The sequence below is a fragment of the Eurosta solidaginis genome, chromosome X, assembly GCF_040869045.1.
Source record: "Eurosta solidaginis isolate ZX-2024a chromosome X, ASM4086904v1, whole genome shotgun sequence".
Taxonomy (NCBI): Eukaryota; Metazoa; Arthropoda; class Insecta; order Diptera; family Tephritidae; genus Eurosta; species Eurosta solidaginis.
Window position 1 is genome coordinate 96,119,990 of NC_090324.1, and position 14,010 is coordinate 96,133,999.

Genomic DNA, 14,010 nt, shown 5'->3' on the forward strand with positions numbered 1-14,010 from the left:
TCCAGAAGGAATGTGTTATAGTCTATTTCTATTTCTTTCTTAAAACTCGTTGGTACTATGAAGTCAATATCATATCTTGCCAGTGAGGACACCAATTTGTCTCTAATGCTGGAAAAAATTTGATATGCTTGGTCTTTTCGATTGCTGTCGAGTTTACCATTTAGCTGTTGAATTATTTTTCCTATTTTGTTAAACGATTCAACTATTCTTTTAAGATGCTTTACTACTGTTTCTGGTTTAATTTTTGTATTTTTATTAATACATTTGTAAGATTTTTCTCCTATCGTTTTTTCTTCTATGAGTAGTTTAACGATATCTTCCCATTTGCCCATTGGGGATGGCAGTTAAAATTTTGTTAAGCCTTATCTAAACCGTCTGCGCGGCTAGCATATCGGTTTTTTAGGAATTTATTATGGGTTGAGTAGAGTTTCAGAAACAAACTTATGCAACTGACTTCGCAAATTATTAGAAGCATGATTTTGATAGTATCTAGTGCTTCAGTATGGTCTACTACTTGGACTGAGTTTACAACGTTTGCCGTTGGTTTTTCTATTTTCGATTCTTGGCCTCCCATCGTAAAAAAAATAATATGAAGACAAAAAAAATTTTTTTTGTGTTTTTTTTCTTTTTTTTGAAATTTTTCCAATATTTTAATCTGTTCTTCCCATAAATTTTACTTCCCATATATATATCTATTCAGCTGCTGTTGCGAGTGGGTTCCTAACATTCCATATTGTTGGTTCCCCAGGCATCTCAATAAGTTTCCAATGACTTTTCAACCAAATCATCTACAATTTTAAATTCATTTGTAAGGTCCTCAAGTGGGCCTTTTACATAAGTTTTAATCTTTCTTGGTCTTTCCATAATTTAAAATTAATAGTTTTACAAAATTATACTTTTTTTTTTTTTCAACACCCTAATATTTACATTGTTGGATTCGGTTTTTTATGTTTGTAGCTATTGTTTCTTAATTCCTTAATTTCCTTTTTTTAGTTGAATTTTCTCTGCCTGATTAGTGCTTAAGTTTATTTTTTCATAGATCTTGGCTATTGATTTTCGTATGCCAAATTGCTCTCCTCCTCTTTTTCTTTTTAATTTGACCGGCTTTGGAACTTTAGGTTCCTCAATTTTTTGAATTTTTTTCCTCTTTCTATACTCTTCAATTGTTATTGGCTTAGGGCCTTGGTTTATTTTCTCGGGTGTTTTCTTTTCACCTTCTAGGGAATTTAAATTTTGTCTAACTAGTTTATAAAAAATTTGGTCAAACTGACTTTGATTTTGTATGTCCTCTTCTGGGAACATAATTCAATAAGCAGTAAAAAAATTTTTTTTTTACAGCAAAAATATAATTTTTGCTTGTCAATAGGCAGCCGCTAGGTTGCCCGAATATATTTTTTTTTTTGTTATTAAATAATGGTTAAAGAAATGACTTCATACTTAAGCTAGTGTATTTATTATACTTATAATTATCATGCTCCTCTTGTTTATCACCATTGAAAATGTGGTACGCTTCACGAGATCAGTGTCATTCTTGCTCTGGGGCTATGCTAATATCGTTCCAATTTTAATGTATTTTCCGTTGAAGTAATTGCCACAATATGCTAATCTTCGTGTATTTTCCGTTGACGTAATTGCCTCAATTTTTGTTATTGGTGCCCGACTTTAACACCTTCTCTTTTTTTTTTCTTTTTACAAGGCTTAGGCTGTAATCAGCCAGAAAAATCCTGCCGGCTATGACATTAGGCTGAAAAATCAGCCAGTAGCATCATAGGCAGGATCGCCATGTAGAAAGGTCCCTAACGCAATTAAAACAAAGAAGACTTCACTGCTGTGTCAGCATTAATTCTCAAATGAATTTTTATGTGTTGATGAAGATTTAGACTATTTTTGTAGGAGGTTAGAATATTAGACTGATTTAAATATTTTGGACTAAATTGAATTGTTGGCTGCTTACACTACAGTCCGATCCGGCCGGTTCCAACAAATGTCTAATCGGACACCCAAATACACCCGCTCACCAAATTTTATCAAGATATCTCAAAAATTGAGGGACTAGTTTGCATACAAACAGACGGACGGACAGACGGACATGGCTAAATCAACTTAGCTCTTCAACCTGATTATTTCGGTATACTTAATGGTGGGTCTATCTATTTTCATTTAAGGACTTACAATTTTAGGTTTCGTGACGAAATTAATATATCATTTCATTTTCATGAAAGGTATAAAAGTAGGTAGGTACTTTGTGTGAGGATGCAAAGTTTCAGGTTTTTTGTGGTCTGCGTGTAAAAATTATGACTACGAATCACGTATTTCAAAAATATATGACGTAAACGTAACTATTTGATGAAATTTGATGAATTTTGAAGCTTCTATCCGTAAAAAAGGGGCAAAAATGACAGTTTATATGAAGTATATAATATATATACCACCGATCTCTACGATTTTTTCAGACAACAATATATGCTATATACGTAAGCATTTGGTGAAATTTGAAGTTTCTAGCTGTTAAAACGGGGCAGAAATTGCGCAAAGTTTCTTATCTGAACAATCGATTGTATGAGATATATACTATGTATACCACCGATCTCATTGATTTTTTCAGACATCAATATATGCTATACACGTAAGCATTTGGTGAAATTTAAAGCTTCTAGCTGTTAAAATGGAGCCGAAATCGCAAAAAAAAAAATATATATATACTATATATATATACTATATATACCTTCATATATATATTATATATATCACCGATCTATATGATTTTTTGACACAACAATATATACTATATACGTAAGCAATCGGTTAAATTTGAAGCTTATAGCTGTAATGGGGTAGAAATTGCGAAAAGTTTCTTATCTGAACAATCGGTTGTATGAGATATATACTATATATACAACCGATCTCTATGATTTTTTCAGAAAACGATATATGCCATATACGTAAGCATTCGGTGAAATTTGAAGCTTCTAGCTGTTAAAATGGGGCTAAAATTGCGAAAATATATATATATACTATATATACCACCATATACATACTATATACACCACCGATCTGGATGATTTTTTCAGACAACAATATATGCTATATACGTAAGTATTCGTTGAAATTTTAAGCCTCTAGCTCTTAAAATAGGGCAGTAATTACGAAAAGTTTCTTATCTGAACAATCGGTTGTGGAGGATATATACTATATATACGACCGATCTCATCAATTTTTTCAGGCAACAATGTGTGCAATATACGAAAGTATATGGTGAAGTTTGAAGCTTAATCTGTTAAATTGAGTAAGATATTACAAAAATCCTCTTTTTCTGAAAAATCGGATGTATGGAGGATATATGCTATAGTGGTCCGATCCGGCCGATTCCGACAAATGTCTAATCGGACACCAAAATACACCCGCTCACCAAATTTTATCAAGATATCTCAAAAATTGAGGGACTAGTTTGCATACAAACAGACAGACGGACAGACGGACAGACGGACATGGCTAAATCAACTCAGCTCTTCAACCTGATTATTTCGGTATACTTAATGGTGGGTCTATCTATTTTCCTTTAAGGACTTACAATTTTGGGTTTCGTGACGAAATTAATATACCATTTCATTTTCATGAAAGGTATAAAAATAGGTAGGTACTTTGTGTGAGGATGCAAAGTTTCAGGTTTTTTGTGGTCTGCGTGTAAAAACTATGACTACGAATCACGTATTTCAAAAACATATGACGTAAACGTAACTATTTGATGAAATTGGATGAATTTTGAAGCTTCTATCCGTAAAAAAGGGGCAAAAATGAAAGTTTATATGAAGTATATAATATATATACCACCTATCTCTATGATTTTTTCAGACAACAATATATGCTATATACGTAAGCATTTGGTGAAATTTCAAAAATCCTCTTTTTCTGAAAAATCGGATGTATGGAGGATATATGCTATAGTGGTCCGATCCGGCCGATTCCGACAAATGTCTAATCGGACACCAAAATACACCCGCTCACCAAATTTTATCAAGATATCTCAAAAATTGAGGGACTACTTTGCATACAAACACACAGACGGACATGGCTAAATCAACTCAGCTTTCAACCTGATTATTTCGGTATACTTAATGGTGGGTCTATCTATTTTCCTTTAAGGACTTACAATTTTGGGTTTCGTGACGAAATTAATATATCATTTCATTTTCATGAAAGGTATTAAAAATAGGTAGGTACTTTGTGTGAGGATGCAAAGTTTCAGGTTTTTTGTGGTCTGCGTGAAAAAACTATGACTATGAATCACGTATTTCAAAAATATATGACGTAAACGTAACTATTTGATGAATTTTGAAGCTTCTATCCGTAAAAAAGGGGCATAAATGATAATTTATAGGAAGTATATAATATATATACCACCGATCTCTATGATTTTTTCAGACAACAATATATGCTATATACGTAAGCATTTGGTGAAATTTTAAGTTTCTAGCTGTTAAAACGGGGCAGAAATTGCGCAAAGTTTCTTATCTGAACAATCGGTTGTATGAGATATATACTATATATCCCACCGATCTCAATGATTTTTTCAGACAACAATATATGCTATATACGTAAGCATTTGGTGAAATTTGAAGTTTCTAGCTGTTAAAAGGGGCAGAAATTGCGCGAAGTTTCTTATCTGAACAATCGGTTGTATGAGATATATACTATGTATACCACCGATCTCAATGATTTTTTCAGACATCAATATATGCTATACACGTAAGCACTTGGTAAAATTTGAAGCTTCTAGCTGTTAAAATGAAGCCGAAATCGCAAAAAAAAAATATATATACTATATATACCACCATATATATACTATATATACCACCGATCTGTATAATTTTTTCAGACAACAATATATACTATATACGTAAGCAATCGGTTAAATTTGAAGCTTATAGCTGTTAAAATGGGGTAGAAATTGCGAAAAGTTTCTTATCTGAACAATCGGTTGTATGAGATATATACTATATATACAACCGATCTCTATGTTTTTTCAGACAACAATATATGCCATATACGTAAGCATTCGGTGAAATTTGAAGCTTCTAGCTGTTAAAATGGAGCCGATATCGCGAAAAAAATATATATATACTATATATATATACTATATATACCATCATATATATATTATATATATCACCGATCTATATGATTTTTTGACACAACAATATATACTATATACGTAAGCAATCGGTTAAATTTGAAGCTTATAGCTGTTAAAATGGGGTAGAAATTGCGAAAAGTTTCTTATCTGAACAATCGGTTGTATGAGATATATACTATATATACAACCGATCTCTATGATTTTTTCAGACAACAATATATGGCATAAACGTAAGCATTCGGTGAAATTTGAAGCTTCTAGCTGTTAAAATGGGGCTAAAATTGCGAAAATATATATATATACTATATATATATACTATATATATACTATATATACCACCATATATATTGTAACGATTTTGCTTGCAAATCCTCTTATTTGCAATTCTCCGCTAAGTTCGAATCACTAAACTGTTGAATAAATAACTCCAATATTGAATAATGGAAAAATGGCCTTTATTAAATACTTCACAATAACACTCAAACTGTGCAACGAATAGCTTAATAACCAAACTGATAGCTTAAATGAAACTCTACTATTCAAAATAATACTGCTATAGCTCGCTAGATAGCGCTTAATCGAAACTGCTTGACAGCTCAAATCAAACTGAATTACTTCTTACTCGCCTGTCCCGCTTTTATAGTTTACGCTGCATACTTCTAGGCTCTTCGATTTCCAGAACTTACTAGTTAGTTTCGGCTACAAAATCGCCAGCCACAACTACGTGCACAAATTATTGCTCTCTCTTGTGACAACTCAGATAAGATATATGCATGTGTTTGTGCATTGACTCTCCGCTGCTCGTATACGTACATGGTACATATATGTAGACGCAGTTATTGTTTCGTTTATGTAGATACATAATGATTGAATTATTGATGTGCATTCACGTCACTGCTTAGCATCGGCTTAGAGACGATAGCTAACACTGCTAACATTCGTTACACTGCCCTCCACCTAAGTCTGGTCGTCCAGATCACACAAATCTCTCGATCTAAACGCTGCTAGCATCGCCAAATGTACCACTCTTCTATTTCGTGGTTTCCCAATTGCTTGTATGCGGCAGATGACATCACTGATCGTCTTCACAACTCTGTACGGGCCTTCCCAACTGCACCGATATTTGGATGGAACACCTTTCCGCCGGTGAGGGTTGTAAAGCAGTACCAAATCTCCCTCCCGGAAACCTTCCGAATTATTTTCCTTGTCGTACCTGTGTTCCATCTTACTACTCATTATTATGGATCGTTCCATCGCACTCTGTTGCTCGGCCAATGAAGAACTACTTCCCAGAGCTTGCGCTGGACCGATTTGCTTTGCATAATCAGTATCGTTCCGACGCTTCACAACAGTAGTGTGCCTTGGCTTGAAACCACCCTTGCATTCTTTCTTCGTTTTAGTACGTCCGTTAGGGCTTTTCAATGCCAGTGTTTCGCTCATAGGTACCTTCGGCTTTGATTTGTTTGGCCCAATTGTTCCATCAACCTTTACCTTTGAATTTCGTGGCCTTCGTCGAGTCTTCTCCACCAGTACCCGATTACTGCTGAACCCTTTTTCCAAACTAAAGTTAAGTGGCACATCTTGGTTCTCATAACGCATCACCCTTCTCTGCATATCGATCTTGATGTCATGCTCAACCAAGAAATCCACTCCCAATATAACTTCATCAACAATCTCCGCCACAACAAATTTGTGTAGAACCATGACCTTCCCAATTAGATCAAGGAATGAGAAGCGCCCGTATCTACAGTCAGTACATGTTCTTTGCCATCCACATTCCCTCTGACGGTAAGACTGCTCGATTTTCTACCACTTTGCAACACAGATATAACAGGGCATTCAATAGCTGGATCTAGCTCTCGATCTCTACCTCTTACTCGCTCTTGCTCATCTCCTCCAGCTTTGCGTTTACGGCCACCCACATTTTTGGAACTATTAGGACCAAGATCGAAATGACGTGCAATGTGACCGGACTTCCCGCATTTGAAGCACTTGATAACTTTTTCACTCCGTTTTTGCGATCCTTTCAGCGCCTCCAATATTGCGTCTACCCACTCTGGCCTTTCTACTTCCACACGGCGTGCTTTGAAAACTGGCTTACACAGAAGCGACGCTGTTTCCTGAATCAGAGCTTGTGACACCGTTTCTGCGAATGTTGGCTTTGGGTTTGCGTATGTAGCCCGCTTCGTTTCCACATCTCGTATGCCATTTATGAAGCTCTGGATTTTTACCCTTTCAGTGTATTCCACGGGTGCGTCCGCATTCGCTAAATGTGCTAGCCTTTCAATATCCGACGCAAACTCTTGCAATGTTTCACCAGGCCGCTGAAAGCGGTTCAGCAACTCCATTTGGTATATCTGTCTCCTATGCTCAGTTCCGTATCGTCTCTCTAGAGCGCCCATCAATGCTTCATAACAGTTCCGTTCGCTCTCTGGAATGGTTTGTAATATCTCAGCTGCAGGCCCTTTCAACGCCATGAACAGTGCAGCAACTTTATCTTCCACATTCCAGTTGTTCACTGCTGCGGTCTTCTCAAACTGTAGCTTGAAGACCTGGAAAGGAACAGAACCGTCAAAAGATGGAGTTTTTACCTTTGGATTACTCGCTGAAACAGCTGGGCGATTCAATTGCAACTCCTGTATACGACCTCTCAAAGCTTCTATCTCGGCATCAATTTTGTCCTCGAGCTGCACAATTTTTGTATCCTGTGCTTCCAGCTTTGATGTTACCCTTATCTCATGTGCCTCCAGCTGCGAGGATATGCGGGCCTCCTGTGCTTTCAACTGCTCAGCCAAATGAGATGTCATATATGTATTTTGCTCTTCCAATTGATTTTCCACCTTGGATGTAATCTGTGTCGACATTTCGGAAATACGCGTCCCCTGTGCTTCAATCTTAGATGTTATGCGTGTTTCTTGCGATTCCAGTTGAGATGCCACTGTCGATGTTTGAGCAGTTATTGCAGCCTATATCACGTTCAAGTCTGTGCTGGTAACTCTCTGCGATGTTTCATTTTTCTCTTCAATTTTTGTTGTCTCCTCGCCATCAAGAGGAAAGACTTACTCTTCCACGTTAATTTCTTCTGCTTCCATTGCCTCTCGTAGTCGTGCTTGAAGTTCGATTTTAATGCCGCTTGTATTCAATCCACGGTTCTCCAACTCTTTCTTCAACTGCTGGATCTTCAATTCACTCCACTTTGCCATGTCCAAGTTGTATTCGAAGTCTTGGGAATTTATTCAACAATTCCTCTTCTGACACCAATTGTAACGATTTTGCTTGCAAATCCTCTTATTTGCAATCCTCCGCTAAGTTCGAATCACTAAACTGTTGAATAAATAACTCCAATATTGAATAATGGAAAAATGGCCTTTATTAAAATACTTCACAATAACACTCAAACTGTGCAACGAATAGCTTAATAATCAAACTGATAGCTTAAATGAAACTCTTCTATTCAAAATAATACTGCTATAGCTCGCTAGATAGCGCTTAATCGAAACTGCTTGACAGCTCAAATCAAACTGAATTACTTCTTACTCGCCTGCCCCGCTTTTATAGTTTACGCTGCATTCTTCTAGGCTCTTCGATTTCCAGAACTTACTAGTTAGTTTCGGCTACAAAATCGCCAGCCACAACTACGTGCACAAATTATTGCTCTCTCTTGTGACAACTCAGATAAGATATATGCATGTGTTTGTGCATTGACTCTCCGCTGCTCGTATACGTACATGGTACATATATGTAGACGCAGTTATTGTTTCGTTTATGTAGATACATAATGATTGAATTATTGATGTGCATTCACGTCACTGCTTAGCATCGGCTTAGAGACGATAGCATCGCTCAGTACTGCTAACATTCGTTACAATATACTATATATACCACCGATCTGTATGCTTTTTTCAGAAAACAATATATGCTATATACGTAAGCATTCATTGAAATTTTAAGCCCCTAGCTCTTAAAATAGGGCAGTAATTACGAAAAGTTTCTTATCTGAACAATCGGTTGTGGGGAATATATACTATATATACGACCGATCTCATCAATTTTTTCAGGCAACAATATGTGCAATATACGAAAGTATATGGTGAAGTTTGAAGCTTCAATCTGTTAAATTGAGTAAGATATTACAAAAATCCTCTTTTTCTGAAAAATCGGTTGTATGGAGAATATATGCTATAATGGTCCGATCCGGCCGGTTCCGACAAATGTCTAATCGGACACCCAAATACACCCGCTCACCAAATTTTATCAAGATATCTCAAAAATTGAGCGACTAGTTTCCATACAAACAGACAGACGGACAGACGGATATGGCTAAATCAACTCAGCTCTTCAACCTGATTATTTCGGTATACTTAATGGTGGGTCTATCTATTTTCCTTTAAGGACTTACAATTTTGGGTTTCGTGACGAAATTAATATACCATTTCATTTTCATGAAAGGTATAAAAAGGGCGAAATTCGAAAAATCTCGAAAAACTGAAAAATTACAAAAAAACTTTAAAATTTTTTTTGAAAAGTACATTTAAAAACAAATTTAAAAAAAAAAAGATCCCAAGCGGTCAATTTTTGGAAAAGTTATAGCATTTTGAAAACAAAAACGATGTTTTTTTTATATTCATAAGTTTTTTTGAGTTGGATGAAAAAATTTGAAAAACTTCTGAAAAACGTCTTTCGTAAGCTAGAAAAAACTACAAACTTTCAGCCAATTCTAAAGGGGTCGGGTTCAAAATTGGTCGAAATGGGATGGAATACCCCATATATACTATATATACCACCATATATATGCTATATATACCATCGATCTTTATGATTTTTTCGAACAATAACTGCTATATACGTAAGCATTCGTTGAAATTTGAAGCCTCTAGCTCTTAAAATAGGGCAGTTGTTACGAAAAGTTTCTTATATGAACAATCGGTTGTGGGGATATATACTATACATACAACCAATCTGATCAATTTTTTCAGACAAAAATATGTGCAATATACGAAAGAATATGGTGAAGTTTGAAGCTTCATTCTGATAAATTGAGGAAGATGTGACAAATATCCTCTTTTTCTGAAAAATCGGTTGTATGGGGGATATATGCTATAGTAGCCCGATTCGGTCGGTTCCGACAAATTTCTAATCGGACGCCCAAATACACCCGCTCACCAAATTTTATCAAGATATCTCAAAAATTGAGTGACTAGTTTGCATACAAACGGACATGGCTAAATCCACTCAGTTCTTCATCCTGATTATTTCGGTGTACTTAATGGTGGGTCTATCTATTTTCCTTTAAGGAATTACAATTTTTGGATTCATGACGAAATTAATATACCATTTCATTTTAAAGGAAATAAAGGTACCTACCTACTTTGTGTGAGAATGCAAAGCTTCCCGTTTTTTTTTTGGTCTGCATGTAAAAACTATGACTACGAATCACGTATTTCAAAAATATATGACATAAACGTAGCTATTTGATGAAATTTGATGAATTTTGAAGCTTCTATCCGTAAAAAAGGGGCAAAAATGACAGTTTATATGAAGTATATAATATATATACCACCGATCTCTATGATTTTTTCAGACAACAATATATGCTATATACGTAAGCATTTGGTGAAATTTGAAGTTTCTAGCTGTTAAAACGGGGCAGAAATTGCGCAAAGTTTCTTATCTGAACAATCGGTTGTATGAGATATATACTATATATACCACCGATCTAAGTGTTTTTTTTCAGACAACAATATATGCTATACACGTCAGCATTTGGTGAAATTTGAAGCTTCTAGCTGTTAAAATGGGGCTGAAATAGCAAAAAAAAAAATATATATATACTATATATACCATTATATATATTATATATGTCACCGATCTCTATAATTTTTTCACGCAACAATATATACTATATACATAAGCAATCGGTGAAATTTGAAGCTTATAGCTGTTAAAATGGGGTAGAAATTGCGAAAAGTTTCTTATCTGAACAATCAGTTGTATGAGATATATACTATATGTTGAAGTAATTATCTAAAATGTCAAGTAAGCTTAATATTTTCTATATCGGAACAAACTGACAATGCTGTATCAATGTTACGTATTCCTTTTTAGTTTTTCTGAGTTCAGTTGTAATCGTCAAGTCGTGAAGTTGCATTCGCAAAGTATACATTGAATTTTTTATTAAATAAAGCTGAACATCGACCACGTCGCGTTTTTTATTTAAATCGTATTCGTAAGTGTACCCAACAAATGTTTATGGGCCTAGGATTGCGCGATCGGTCTTCCTTGCTAAAAAGAAGCCACTAGAAAACGTGTGCAGAAAAATCAGTGTGGGCAAAATATTGTAAAATAGAAATTTGCATAAACTCATATTCAAAATGAATGTTTCTCATCAAATAGAGAAGCTTGGCGAAGAAAATTACGAAGTGTGGTGTATGACCATGCGCAGTGTTTTAATTACGGCTGATTTGTGGAAAGTGGTGAGCGAAGACAAGCCTGAGGGTGCAACTGACGAACAATCAGCAAAATGGGACATCACAGACACAAAGGCGTTAGCTTGCATAATTTTAAATGTAAAATCAACACAACTAGTGTATATAAAATCAAGTGCTACTGCAGTAGACGCATGGAAAAAATTTCGTGAAATAGATTTGCCAACAGGGCCGGTAGGAAAAGTTCCACTTTACCAAAAACTTATTCGTTTAAGAATGCAATCCGGTGATGACGCACCACAGTATATTAAATTGTTTGAAGAAACTTTGGACAAGTTGGCTAAATTAGACATCAAAATGAATGATGAACTAAAAGTTATAATGCTTCTGTCTAGTCTACCAAATTCTTGGGAAAATTTTGTGGTCGCTATTGGGACACGCAACAACTTGCCATCATTTCAAACAGTGAAACTGAAGTTTCTAGAAGAAGGTTCGCGCAAAGCAGAAATGAGAGAAGGCGAAAACGCAGCAGCGTCAGTATATATACACACACAAGCGCAAACGGGTGCGCAGCAAAGCAATCATCAAAATGTCAAAGGCAATCGCGAGAATCCAAACAAAACAAAACGACCAAAAACTATTCAAAGGCAAGTGTTTTTTTTTTTTGTGAAAAAACAGGTCATCGCGCGAATGAATGTCGCAAAAAGACAAACGCACAGAAAGAGCAGCAACGTAAGAAAGAAGAACAATCGCATTGTGTTTTAAATATGTGTGATGTTGAACAAAATAAAAATACGTGGTGTATTGACAGTGGTGCAGCAACACATATGTGCTGCAACAAAGACAAATTTATATCCTTTTATGAAAAAAAGTCGTCGGTTAAATTAGCAGCTGACAAATACGTAGAGTCATTAGGTATTGGCACAGTCATAATAAAAGTAAACAAAGTAGATATGCGTTACGTTTTGTATGTGCCTACGCTGCAAATGAATGTCGGTCAGTTAGTAAGGCAGCTCAAAATCAAAATAGTATTACATTTAGTAAAAAGTATGCGCAAATAAAAACAAAAAATGGCGAATGCAAAATTGTGGCATGAAAGATACGGACACTTAAATTTTCAAAGTTTAAAGTTGCTTAGTGAGAAAAAGCTAGTCGAAGGTATGAACATTAAAAATACACAAGCGAGCATGCACTGTGACACGTGCAATCAAGCAAAAATTTGTGCTTTACCATTTCCAAATAAAGCTAAGCGTATGACAAAAAACGTACTTGAACTAGTACACAGTGATGTTTGTGGGCCAATGAATGTTAATTCGATAGGTGGAAATCGTTATTTCGTCACGTTCATTGATGATTTTTCAAGAAAAATATACATTTATTTCATGCGTGCCAAAAAGAAGTTTTCGATAAATTTAAATTATTTAAAAGTTACGTTGAGTTGCAAACGGGCAAGAAAATAAAATGTCTAAGTACCGACAATGGTACTGAATATGAAAACAATGATTTTAAAAATTTTTATACAATTGTGGAATTAAGAGACAAAATACTGTTCCGTATACACCCCAGCAAATTGGTGTTGCTGAACGCGCCAATCGCACTATAGTGGAAATGGCGAAAAGCTTGCCAATTCATGGCAATTTAGAAGAGTTTTTGTGGGCTGAGGCTGTACAAACGGCAGTATATTTGCGTAATAGGTGCCCCACAAATGCATTGAATGGGTGTTCGCCCTTCGAAATGTGGAAAAATCGTAAAGCATCGGTAAAGCAGTTGGGTATTTTCGGTTCGCGCGCGTTTCCTTTAGATAAAAAAGCAACGGGAAAGTTCAGGGCAAAAGGGAAGGAATACATTTTCGTCGGCTACTCTACAACAGCAAAGGCTTATCGCCTAGACGATCGAGAAAAACGTTCAGTTATAGAACGTAGGGATGTCAAATTTGTAGAAGGTGTGTTTGATGCAGTAGTTACTACAAAATGCAGCGTATTAGATCGTAACGACGATTTTATGACTAATATTATTCATCTTGAGTCGCATACGTCTGCAGAAGAAGCAAATAAAACGTCAAAAGAAGCTGAATAAGTTGATAATCAGAGTACTGTGCATACACCTGAACGCGTAGAGGTACAGAACGATACTGACAACTCCGACGAAGAGGGGGAGGAGTTCGTTAGCGCGAGCGATGATGAAGAAATTAATGGTGAGCGTAGAGGTCCAGGTCGACCAAAATTGCAACGGACGGGTCAACCAGGCAGACCTAAAAAAGTAGACAACGTGCTAAACAATTTAAATTCAATACACGATATCGAAACACCACAAACAATAGCAGAAGCATTGCAGGGCCAATATGCGAAAAATTGGCAAGGGTCAATGCAAGCAGAATACAACGCATTAGTAGCCAACGATAATTGGAGCTTAGTTGATTTACCTGCTGGTGGAAAGGTAATAGGCTCCAAA

General features: G+C 35.7%; 1 protein-coding gene and 1 pseudogene across 1 annotated transcript in view; one reads left to right on the plus strand and one right to left on the minus strand.

The window, feature by feature from the left end:
- Nucleotides 1-14,010, plus strand: part of ey (eyeless) — a 2,912,801-nt gene that overhangs the window by 2,859,264 nt on the left and 39,527 nt on the right. The gene's annotated exons all lie outside the window — the stretch shown is intronic.
- LOC137235604 (U6 spliceosomal RNA) lies at nucleotides 1,496-1,589 on the minus strand (annotated as a pseudogene).